Genomic DNA, 12,443 nt, shown 5'->3' on the forward strand with positions numbered 1-12,443 from the left:
AAAGTTTATGTTCCTCCGGTAGCAGCTCATGCAAATGTAAAAGATTAAAACGATATTATATATGAAACCAAATATGTTGCAACTTTTCTTTGGATCTTTTCCTCGTTCGACTGGTCTTACATCAATGCCGAATATAAATAGGGCGCTTAATATGTAACTGTACTCTCTATCAGCCTGCAGAACCTTCATAACTGATGTATTCGGGCGTGTAACGTTCGAAAAGATCTTCATGTTTTACTGATCTCATGCAGAATGTAGAATGACCACAATTGGAGCAAACGTTTTGGCGTGCTCGTAAAAAAAATACAGCGTAAACTGAAAGCGATTCGATAAAACCAAATACGTATTCGTGATACTATGCAAATAAATACTCGTAATAAAAATAAGCTTCAGAATGGTCAACATTTGTAATGATGTCGAAGCACTCATTATTAATTCAAATGATTAGCATAACAATTCAAAGAAGAATGTGGATTTTCTATTGATTCGATTCGGCCGCTGCATTATCAGCTAGCTGATCAATAAAAACAAAATACGGTATCTTTTTCGAAAAGAAAACAACTCATTTGCGCTAACAATCAGGAACATATCCATCGTATATATTTGAATAAAACATTTGATGAAAATGGCAAATACATTTTAACCAATGAAATCATCGAAAATATTGGTTCTTTGAACAAATAGAACAGATATGTTAAAACACGCACGAAACAAATCTTCTACGAATATTAAACTGGACACAATGGTACAAACCTTTCCAATATCATATAAAAGCGCTATTATTCTTTCTATAATCTCCAAAAGCGTGGACACAAATAATTTGGAGTGGAAAAAAACAACTAAAATACTGGTTTTTATTGTGAGGCATCCGTGACTAAAACATATGAAACAACGTGCTATTATATCAGTACAAACAACACAATATATCATTTTTTTACTATATAATACCTTAGAAAAGAATGTCCAATCGAAACATGATAAAAATTACACCATAAATGCTGAAATACCCGAGTGAAGAATAATAAATAATTGAGTATAGAATTCAAATTTGTCATCCTTATTATGACAAAGGTGATAAACTGATGATTATATATTGATATAAGTATTCCAAGGTGCAACAAAATGTATAAGCCCCTAGAGAGTCTCGTTCATAATAACAATTTCTCAAAAACTTAACTGGAAAGTATTGTATTATAGTATAATTTGAAAAGACAGCACTTTTACTATCAGAAGAAATACGACGGAACTTCAATTTACGAGTATATTTCGTTCCATGAATGTGCTGGTGATCCGAATCACTCGTACATAGAATCAATCTTTCCCATAAGACATAATGTAAACTCGTATGATTCATTCCGTATTTTTCGTTCCATAATTGTTCATTCATATAAAAATGACTGATAAAAACGGAATTAGATCTATATGCAATACAATACCAACTTTATACAAAACACCATAAACATACCATTAAACATACAATCAGGATCGAAACTGAAGAAGGAGGAGGGGGGGGAGAGCAAATCTGTCTGGTGCCCCGGGCGCTGGACCAGAAGGAGCGCAGAATTCACACTACTACTTCTATGTGCAAGGGGCGCCAAAATTCTGGCTTTCCCCAGGTGACAAAGTATCTAGTTGCAGCTTTCTATACACAATATAATAATTTTACAAAGCAAACCTACTCTAAACGACGAGGGCCATTGTTTAGGACTCATTATTATCTGTTGGCTAATTTTTTTTTTGTGTGACTTAAGAAAACCGTAAATCAACGTATTCAGTGACGTTTGCATTTGCTTCCTTTCCAAGATTTTGCGGAAATAGGAAATTACATTGTCGCTGTGGACAAATTTTATTGCTCGAAACTGCAACAGCTTTATTTGATTTGTTTTTTTTTCGTCAGTACCTCCCCGTGGCGGGAGTGGGTAATTTGCGCGCCTGCTGCCTTCCTTGGATGTGGTAGCCGTTTCTCAGGAGGCTCCCACTCCGGAATCGAACTCTGATTTCCCGTTACGACCATGGTAGGCGCGTGACCTACCATCGACAGTTGATAAAGCAGACACTCGAAAGATACGTCGCCAGGACGTGCCCGTGCTATCGGCCCTAAGTTATCCAGAGTAGTCACCGAATGCCGGCGCCCCGGAGGACGACTACGGATTGGTATTGGTCTAATAAAAGCGCTCGTGCCCCTTGCGGGGGGGGGGGGGGTCGAGTCGAAGCTCTGCTGCATGTATTAGCTCTAGAATTACCACAGTTATCCAAGTAACGTGGTACGATCTAAGGAAACATAACTGATTTAATGAGCCATTCGAGGTTTCACTCTGTTGAAGTCTGTACTTAGACAAGTATGGTTTAATCTTTGAGACAAGCATGCGACTACTGGCAGGATCAATCAGGTATCTGTTTCGGAATTTATCCGAGGTCGAGACCTACCACGAGCGGCACGCAATGGCCGTGTCGTGTTCGGCACATCTCCCTAATCTTTGCCGACTTCAACCGTGAGTCACCCGCTGGAACGGTTCGTGTTTCGCTTTATTTGATTGGTTCTTTTTTAAAATATTTTGCACATATCCCCACATTTTACAAATCTCTAATCTCATTTGAAGTATGCATTGCACGCAATGGAGATCCACCGTTTGTTTGTGGTCAACTCCTAGCAATGGTGCCCCACTAGTTCTTGAATGTCACCCTCATTCACCTCTAGTCTCATGGTCTTCTTCAACGTCATAAGTCATAAATCAAGGACGCGCTTCGAGAAACGGTGGCACCTGTGCTTGAGCTCACAACCCCCCCCCCCCGAAAGTCAAGGTAATCAGTTCGCAGTTTTTTCCAAGCAGAATTGGGGATTTTTTCGGTGACTTCATCCCAGGCTTTGCTAATAGCCTTCAGTCAGTGCACGATGTGAAAATGGCTTTTCCGAAACACTCGGAGGGTAAGGTTTGTTGTGTTTGCCGAAGATTACGAGCACCACAGCACATGGGCCCATACCCCGTTTCGTATGAGGGTGGAAGCGAAGAACCATCGGTTGAGTTTTGATCACGTGAACGAAACGCAAACTTTTAACAAACGAAAAGCTCGTTATATGAATGATCCGTTTTCGGATCCCCGTTTATCGGATCAAAATTTTCTCAAATTTTTTGCTCGTACTTCGAAACACTCGTAATCCGAGTCCCTCGTTAAGCAAAATTCCACTTTATTATTGCATAGCCAAAGATTCGCGTTACCGTTACTGTAGTTACGGTGAACAAGTTTAATCAAGACAGAACCGGGGCCAAATATCCATAATCTATAGATATAAAATTACTGTTCTGAGTCACAACTGACTGATTGACTGATTCATCATCATCCAGCTGAAATCACTGTAGCTATAAATATGAAATCTGGTCTGTAGTTTTATTTATTAGACTGATTGTAAAGATATTTTTCAAAACTCAAAGCCTGAGGAGGTCATAAGGAAGTTCAAAGGTTATGTAGGGAAATCATCACCAAGTCGGAACCGTTGAAGCTATAAATATGGAATTTTGCCAGTGTTCAATATAGAGACTTGTTAAGAAGGGATTTTTCGAAATCAAATTCAAGGGGATCATGGGGGGGGGGGGGTTCAAAGTTTATATGGAGGAAACGCGCTGAAGTTATACATATGAAATTAGGTCAGAAGTTTTATTTTATAATGTCAAAACTATCTAGAAGCAAAAATTCAACCCTCAAAAGGAGGACCATGATAGGGTTTTACATGAAGAGGGGTTATATATATATATTATACATCGAAGATTACATGGAGAAATCATCGCTGAGTCGAAACCACTAAAGCTATAAATATGAACAATGGTCAGTATTTTCATTTTGTAATGTAAAAAAAAAAGAAGGGATTTTTAAAAATTCAACACCTAAAGAGGGGGATTTTTCAGATTACGAAATCCACACGCGAGCGAAGTCGTGGGTAGCACCTAGTTCTTGATAAATATTGGCAATTTTCCCCCAATAGTGCTAATTTACGACCGAAAACAAAAAAATCGTATATATATATTTTTTTCTCTTCTGACTCTTACTACCTCTTATTTTAATCTGTTACGAATTTGGCATGACAAATTACATATAAGATTAATAGAATTTTAAATTGTCTCGAGAAAATATTAGATTTTTACTTTTTTTCATTCCGCGGGATAAATCAAAAATCGTCTGGAACTGTCGCGTACTTACTTTGTCTGGCCACTTTTAGGGATGGGACGAACGGTGATTTGGCCGAATAGCCGAATATTCGGCTAATATTTTTGCTGAATACAGAATATTCGGTGATCGAATAACAATTTTCTTAAAATTCATCAAAATTATTAATAAAATTGGCGTTTTTAATTGAAAATAAAATTATTGGTAATTTCAAATGATTTATATTGAATTTTAATTATGCAATTTATTATTTAAATAAATATTAAAATACTGGTAACTGAGATTTTTATTGCCATGATAATGACAATAAAATTTAACGTTGATATATTGCATTTTAATATTACAGTTTTTGACACCTCAGCTAACGAAGATGATTCGTTCCGGAATCACGTTCGTTAGCCGAAACATGATTTTCCATAGGTTTCTATGGGAAATCCTTTGATTCGTTCCAGCTTTTGCCCAAAATTTAAAGATAAGTTTTTTGAAACACCAAGGAGCAATATAAAAAGAAGCAAAAATTGACCGAAAGCTAAAATGAGCAGCTTCGAAATTGGATGAATTAAAATTTATAGGAAAATAAAGGTACTAAAGGTCTTTTTATTTTTCACAATAAATGTACACACACACACAACCAACACCAGCTTCAGTCTTCAAGTTGGAGTTGGCACAGCCCAGTCGAGTTCGTACAGTTGTCGATTCGTGATTTGGTCAGTTCATTTCTGTGTGTGATACATGCAAATGTAAAAGATTAGTTCCTGGGATGTCCAGACTATTCACTATAGTTTCATGCTAAGAGTCTTGCACTGAAAGAACGCGTGTTCTGAAAACATATGCTCTATCTCTCTTTTTTTAATCATTGTATATTAGCTGAATGTTCCTCTTACATGAAATGGAGCAAAGAATTTCAAAAAGAGACGTACATCCAGGGCCGCAACTAGGGGGGGGAGGGCAGGTGGTTCTCGTGCACCGGGCGCTGGACCAGAGGGGGCACAAATTTCATTCTGAAACCTGTCCTTAAACATTACAAGGGAGGCGTCGAAATGCAAGCTTTCCCCGGTTCGCCAAGCATTTAGTTGCGGCCCTGGGTACACGTACTTCACCGCACACGCCAACTCCGATCATATATCGCAATACGGCAATTTCCAACCAGCTGAGCTGGAAAATGAAAACTTCATCCATCGGTGGTCACTCCAGGTAAAGAACTAGCTTCTTATGTCCAATGCCCAGATTCGAACCTGTGGACCTTGATGGTAACCTTTATATTAGAAGACAAGCACCTTACCATTGCGCCACTCGGGCTAACGTAGGTACCCCTGGAAAAAAAGATTTCGAGGTGGAGCTGAGTTAATCGGGCTTCAGCGATAATAATTCTGATGATTATATAGGCGCGATGATGATTCAGCTGACGACTTGTCTATTTTATGTTAGTGCGCGCATTCACATCATCGAAAATGTTCGTTAGCTGAATCCGTATTCGTTAACCGAAGCTGAAAAATCACGAAAAAATCTTAGTTATCCGGAAAACTCTTTAGCCGAGAGAGGCATCCCCCTGTACTTACAGAATCAATATTTTTTTTGTCTAGGTACATCTTTCAGTTAGTGAATTTGTGTAGTTCATGTTCCCTTCTACACTATTGAAATAGGATTCTATGTTCAGTTTCATATTTTACTTATCCTAGAAATTCCATCTGACATAACCTCTTAAACAGATAGATATTTTATAGTCTATACCCCGCACAATAAAATATAATCAGTAAATTTTTATTTATAAAAATGTCCTCTCCACTTGTCAATACAAGATTCATCGAAAGACTGGTTATTTGTGGAGATGAAGATTACAAGGAAGAAAATTCATCACTGCCCCCACGGGGACCCGAATGGGGGAACTTGAAAATACTTGGAGGCCAGAACCTACTCTCACAAATGTACCTTTTATTTGAATCTCTACTATAGTAACATATTTTCTATTAATTCCTACAATTAATTTTATATTAATTGATGTCTCATTCAATAATGGTATATAATCATTTCTCGTTTTAATGAATGCCGTTATAGTAAAAATCTCGTTTTAACGAAAACTTTTTTAATCCCCAAAAAAGTTTAAACAGGAACAATGTAAAATTTTGTAATTCCTTTAAACTAAATTTCGTTATTACGAAGTGGTTTTTCCAATCTTTTGAAGTTCGTTATAACGAGATTCGACTGTATAATAATGTATAATGGCTGATCGTGTATTAAAAGTTGGCGTGAGAAGCATAATATTCGATTAAGTATAAAAAGTAGTTGAAATTATCATATTAAGCTATGAGAACTTTAGCATGGTCTCTATGGGAGAAACTTTGGTGCCGGAGGATTTTATCCGTTTAAGCGGGGCGACTGTATTAGCCTGAGCTGCCGCAAAAAATCAACTAACGCTAATGAAATTTCGAGGCATAGATGTTTCAGAGTACTCGCGGTGTATGTGTATGGAATTGTGTGTACGTCCCCCGTACAGCACTCGTCCGGCAAAGCGAGAGACCGGGGTTCGAGTCCCTGTGGGGGCAGTGATGAATTTTCTTCCTTGTAATCTTCATCTCCTCAAATAACCAGTCTTTCGATGAATCTTGTAGTAAATTTTTAGTTTAAGAGGAAAATTCCAATTAATGTAATTTTTTAAAATTAGTTTTCTGTATTTAGATTTACACAGATATTCGGCAAAAGGGACGAACACCGAATAGCAGCCGCATATTTTCCCCATCTCTAGTCACCTTACCTACATGGTCTGGTCGCCTTATTTAGGTTGAACCTGGACTCAACTCCGGCTGTTGCTTTTTATGCAAATCATCTACCAACACTCTCAGATTTCAATACATTTTCAGTGATCGAATTCGAAAATAACAGCGCGAGACTGTAAAAACTGCGGGAGATAGTTCTAAGAATATCAAAAATATAAACCGTGTACTCGGTGTTAAATCATTTTTAATTTATTCCTTTGAACATTAAAACATGTTCTACGAACATGCTTGATAATTTCTCTTCTTACCGAACGCTATAATCGTCATAAAAATTTTACCATTGTATCTTAATGAAAATTACCCTACACATATTTGAAACTAATCATCCAGCAAATGATTTTCCACAGTCTTGTTGCCATCAGAAATATAATTTTAAAGTTATTTGAACGTCAAAAAAAAAGAATGGGCAGTGAGAACAAACGACATCGTTAGTGATTCTCTCGGGAAGCATATATTCAAGCGTGTCTTGAACACGATGCGAATCGGTGAAGACAATCGACCATTTCCAGAAAAATTGTCATCGCCGACTTCGTTTTCCACACGAACTTTGTGAATTCTATCAAGAGGAAAACAAAAATGTTCCAAGTATTTTTCCTCTTGTATCTTAGAACCCCCTTCGACTTCACTTACGAGGAGAAAAGTCAACTTGAAGTTTTGTGTCTTATCGAATGCAGACAGTCCTGTATTTGGTCGTTATCAGTGCAGTACCACTCAGTTGATGGTCTGTACAGAATAGAAAAGGAGTAGAAAGAATCCTGAGGAATAGGATTTGGGGGGGGGGGAGGAATGGGTTTCTCTCAGCACTCGTCTTTTGTATTCCACTGAAAACCGCTTGATTAATCGCACCAGGACTCTCTCTCACTCTCTCGGCCTTTATCTACGAAACTTTTGCGGAAGACTCGTGAATAGATATATTTCCTAACCGACATTAATGGATTTACTACTTAGTACTAAAACGAAAGAGGCAAAAGTTTCAAGAGATTGCTAAACTCTCGTGGGAAGACAGAGCGAGAGGAAAACAAACATCTTCTCTGAAAGATACCCGGGGAGATTTCGTTCTCGTTCATGATGATGATGATAATCTTTCAATGATTAGAAACTAATAATTGCCATGTACTTAACGTCAATTCATCCTATATTCAGGGTGGTCATACAATAATTTTGCCGATGTACAGTCGGACTCGCTTAATCGAATATCAAAAATTCTAGAACACAATATCCGATTAAGCGGGGAACAATTCAATACCCCATTTCACAATGTTAGTATAGTGTGTATATTGAAAACTGATGATGGATCAGTATCAGTGAAGCTTCTCGCATAAATCAGATACCACAAATCAAATGAAAATTGCATTTTATTACAAAATGATCACAATATCTATGATTTTCACTTTTTTTATTACGAAATTCAGCGACCTCTATTGAGAGAATAAAAATAAAACCATCAAATGTATGTACATATTGAGGAAAATTGAATACTTGGAGGCCCCAGTACATACTCTCACAAATGTACCTTTTATTTGAATCTCTACTTAGTAACATATTTTCTATTAATTCCTACAATTGATTTTCTATTAATTAATGTCTCATTCAATAATGGTATACAGTCGATTCCCGTTTGAACGAATGTCGTTATAGTGAAGATCTCGTTTTAACGGAAACTATTTTAATCCCCAGAAAAGTTTAAATAGGAACAATGTAAAAATCTGGAATTCCTTTACAACGAAATTTCGTTATTACGAAGTGATTTCACCGGTCTCTTGGAGTTCGTTATAACGAGATTAGACTGTATAATAATGTGTAATGGTTGATGTGTATTAACAGTTGGCGTGAGGAGCGTAATATTCGATTAAGCAGGAAAAAGTAGTTGAAATTATCATAATTAAGCTATGAGAACTTTATCATGGTCTCTATGGGAGAAACTTTGGTGCCAGAGGATTTTATCCGTTTAAGCGGGGCCGACTGTATTAGCCCTGAGCTGCCGCAAAAAATCGACTAACGCTAATGAAATTTGCGAGATATAGATGTTTCAGAGTATTCGCTGTGTATGTGTATGGAATTCTATGTACGTGCGTTTGATTGTGTATAGTAAAGTTTTCCCCGAGACGGTCCCATCCCTTCACAGGGGCAATGGCTAAAATTGGCTAAAGCTGATAGAGCCTGTGCCGTGTTAGGTTTGAAAGAACAGAAGTATTCACTGGAGAATGAAAAAGGAGGACAAAACCCTAAGTCTCTTATATGGATACCGTACCTATGTAAGACTTCTAATTAAGATTGATTTCCTTTATTGATTCGTAAACATTTTTTTCTTTTTGACAAAGAAGTGCTAGTGTCAACTAAAAATGATTAAAGTGTATTTTTGCGCTGATATGTGAGAAAGCCTTTTCTTCAAAACAAGTGAGATCCTATTGCTCCAAGCATGCTTTAAAGCAGGCATCTTCAACATGTTGCTCACCAGCACCCCTTCCTGAAGCACCCCTAGTGCTCTATGTTCGTGTCTGATTTCATGTTCGCGAGCACTTAAAGTCCCGATTAAACATCTTATACAAATCGCATACAAGGATAAAAATAATCCTGATTTTTTCCGCATTCGTATGTCAAACAACCTACCGCAAAGGTGCTCTTCTTTCAATGATGGGTACAGGCAGTGCTCATGACTACAAAAATGTTGAATATCTCTGTTTTGGAGTGTTTTAAAATAGGAATATTTGATGTGGGACGAAGTGATTCCAACTTATGGGCTTAAAATCAGAAAATATAAATTTCATAAAAGTATTATATAAAGTGGATTTGTTCCATCACAGCCTTTTAGGGAAATGTCTAAACTATCTAAAAATTACCTTAAATCTTAGTATTTATTGTTTTTATTTCCTAGCATAATGCTGGGTATACACTATAAGTTTTTGGAAAAGTTCTTTTATAAAACTTGAAAAACGCAACCAATAAGTTTACCGGTTATATTCGACAAATGCGATCGATGACCTTATCGGTTGCACTTTTCAAGTTTTACAAAAGAACTTTCATTAATATTCTATTGTGAAAATAGATCAAGATTTATCAATTTTATTTATAACCAGATTTATCTATAAGTTTGAATAATTCATTGAATGAAATTTTTTTTGTGCTGAAGAACTCCGCCCCCCCCCCCAATTGTTATCTAACGCAAGCTAAATTCAACTGACTTTAAATTAAAACTCAATTTAGAATCTAATTTTCAAGTAAAACGGAGGAGACAATTGTTTGGAGACAATCAAGTAAAACGAGGTATGCCTGTATACATGTTACTGCCAAAGTCCAAATTGCAGAAATGATTCGGAGCCATTTCATGAAGTGGCCGGAGATCCTTAACCAAAGCTCGATGTGCTGATGTAACACGGCCCGATACGAACCAAATACAATTTTTTTACAATCGCCAACGTATGATACAGGTCTATACATACATGTATGCATATATTGCAGCAGTATTGGATTAGCGCCATGCGACGAAAGGAAAAAAATGAAATTTGAGGAAAAAAACTTTAAAAAATTAATTATATAAACATAATACCGCCGCTGTGGTGGTCGAGTGGTTATAGTGCCGGACTCGTGATGCGAGGATCCGGGTTCGAACTCCACAGTGGTGGTCGGCTGAAGTTGGTTTTCTGTGGTTCCCAACTTCAAGGCGCAAATGCGAGCCGATCTCCCCGTTAAAAAGTCTCGCCACAGAGAGCAACAGTCCTACAACGGTAAATCATTCAACCATAACACTTCACTCATAGTTAGTAAAACTGGGGGCAGATGGCAGCACTACACATAACAAGCATTACACAGAAACAAACTTTACGTCAGGTTGCGCTACACGTACACGCACATTACCGCATGTACCGATTCGTCGGTGGGGGGGGGGAGAGGTTCCGCGGGGGGGGGGGGGGTGCATGTGTGGTGTAGCAGTAGTAGGTAGGGGCTCGGGGATCCATGATGTTCTTAAGTCAGCCACCTCGTTGGACAATTTGCCTGTTGTGGCGTTGTATTTGTATTTGTATATTTGTATATAATAGTTTTTCTATCAAGTTTTTTTGGAGACAAAAATGATTACCACATCGTGACTGCGATTTTATGGGTTGCCATAACTAACGTGAACATAATTATCACGAAAAAACACGCATATTGAACGATGATCCCTAATTATGTCTTTTGTTATCGGACTTTGGGCAAGGGATCACCGGCCAGTTCGGCAGACGAATGTTCGAAATTAGGCCTGGTCAATATTTAAGGAAATTGGCCAATTCGCGAAGTGTCTGGCCCCGTCGCAAATCAGTCAATTTCGGGCATCGGCAGTAATATATACATATCAATAAATCCTGGACGGATCATGTATCCCTTGGGTAATTATTAGAACGTAATATGTGTTTTCTATTTGTGTTAACAATATTGTCTTTTTGTATTAATTAAATATCAAATTTAAATAGCAATTTCTAGAAAAGTGATCATCAACAGTTTTCTAGAAAATTGTTTTAATCATTTTTTTTTCTGAATTTTTTTTTAAAACTTTCCTCTACAACAGAGTAATAATTTGAAGGGTTCCGCAAGAGAGGAAGGGTTTGAAAACACCGATTTTCATAAAAAAGGTAAGATATATATAATATCAGTTTGATATTATCATTAATATATATCATTAAAAATGATGCTGTATAACTATTTAGAGTATTAAAAATTTTTTTTATGCAGTGAAACTTCGATACAACGGCACTCTGCGGTCTAAGACAGATATCGTTGTAGAGGGATTATTGTTGTATAGAGTGGTAGTATTATCATCCGGTGCCGAAAAATGTATGCTGCCGAAAAATGTATTAAAACATTTCTGAATTGGTGTTGTTACTACCATCAAAAAATGCATTTGCAAATATTTTATTCGAAGCAAAAAACTGATTAATTGGTTGTTGAATAAAATTCAGTAAGTTTTTCACTCCTTGTCAAGCAGTTTCTTTCACAACACTTTCTTGTATTACACAGCAACTAGCTTCACGGCAACTTTATTAACACTTTCGGAGGGCGGTTAGTGCAAGATACCGATGCTATCAATCATCTTCCAAAGAACAGAAACTGGTGAGGAATCCGAAAATATATTGCAGGCAATTTTGAGTGTAATATAAAAATTATCATTGTAGAAGTTTCACAATTTCCTGAAAAATATTGTTATAGGGCGATTTATAGTAGTAAAGAATAGTTCTATCGCGAGGAGTTTAGACTATAGGCAATTCCAAGATTCGAAAAATATCATTGTAGAGGTATTTATCGCTATATCGAGTATTGTTGGAGAGCGGTTCCACTGTACATCATATTAACAACACCTTTTATACATACTTACATACAAAAAAAAAAAGGAAACTGAACTAAATCATGCTGAAGAGTCTCGTCATGTTCAAAACTGACTTAAATGATTCGGAGATTCAAGGCAATTAAGCAATTATTCATTTCAAAAAACGTGAAAACTCTTAAGTACGTAATTTCATTTTTAAATGAAAAAGA

This window comes from Pholcus phalangioides, unplaced genomic scaffold (genome assembly GCF_987345545.1).
Source record: "Pholcus phalangioides strain wild (caught in Gottingen) unplaced genomic scaffold, Ppha-v1.0 ptg000015l_1, whole genome shotgun sequence".
NCBI lineage: Eukaryota > Metazoa > Arthropoda > Arachnida > Araneae > Pholcidae > Pholcus > Pholcus phalangioides.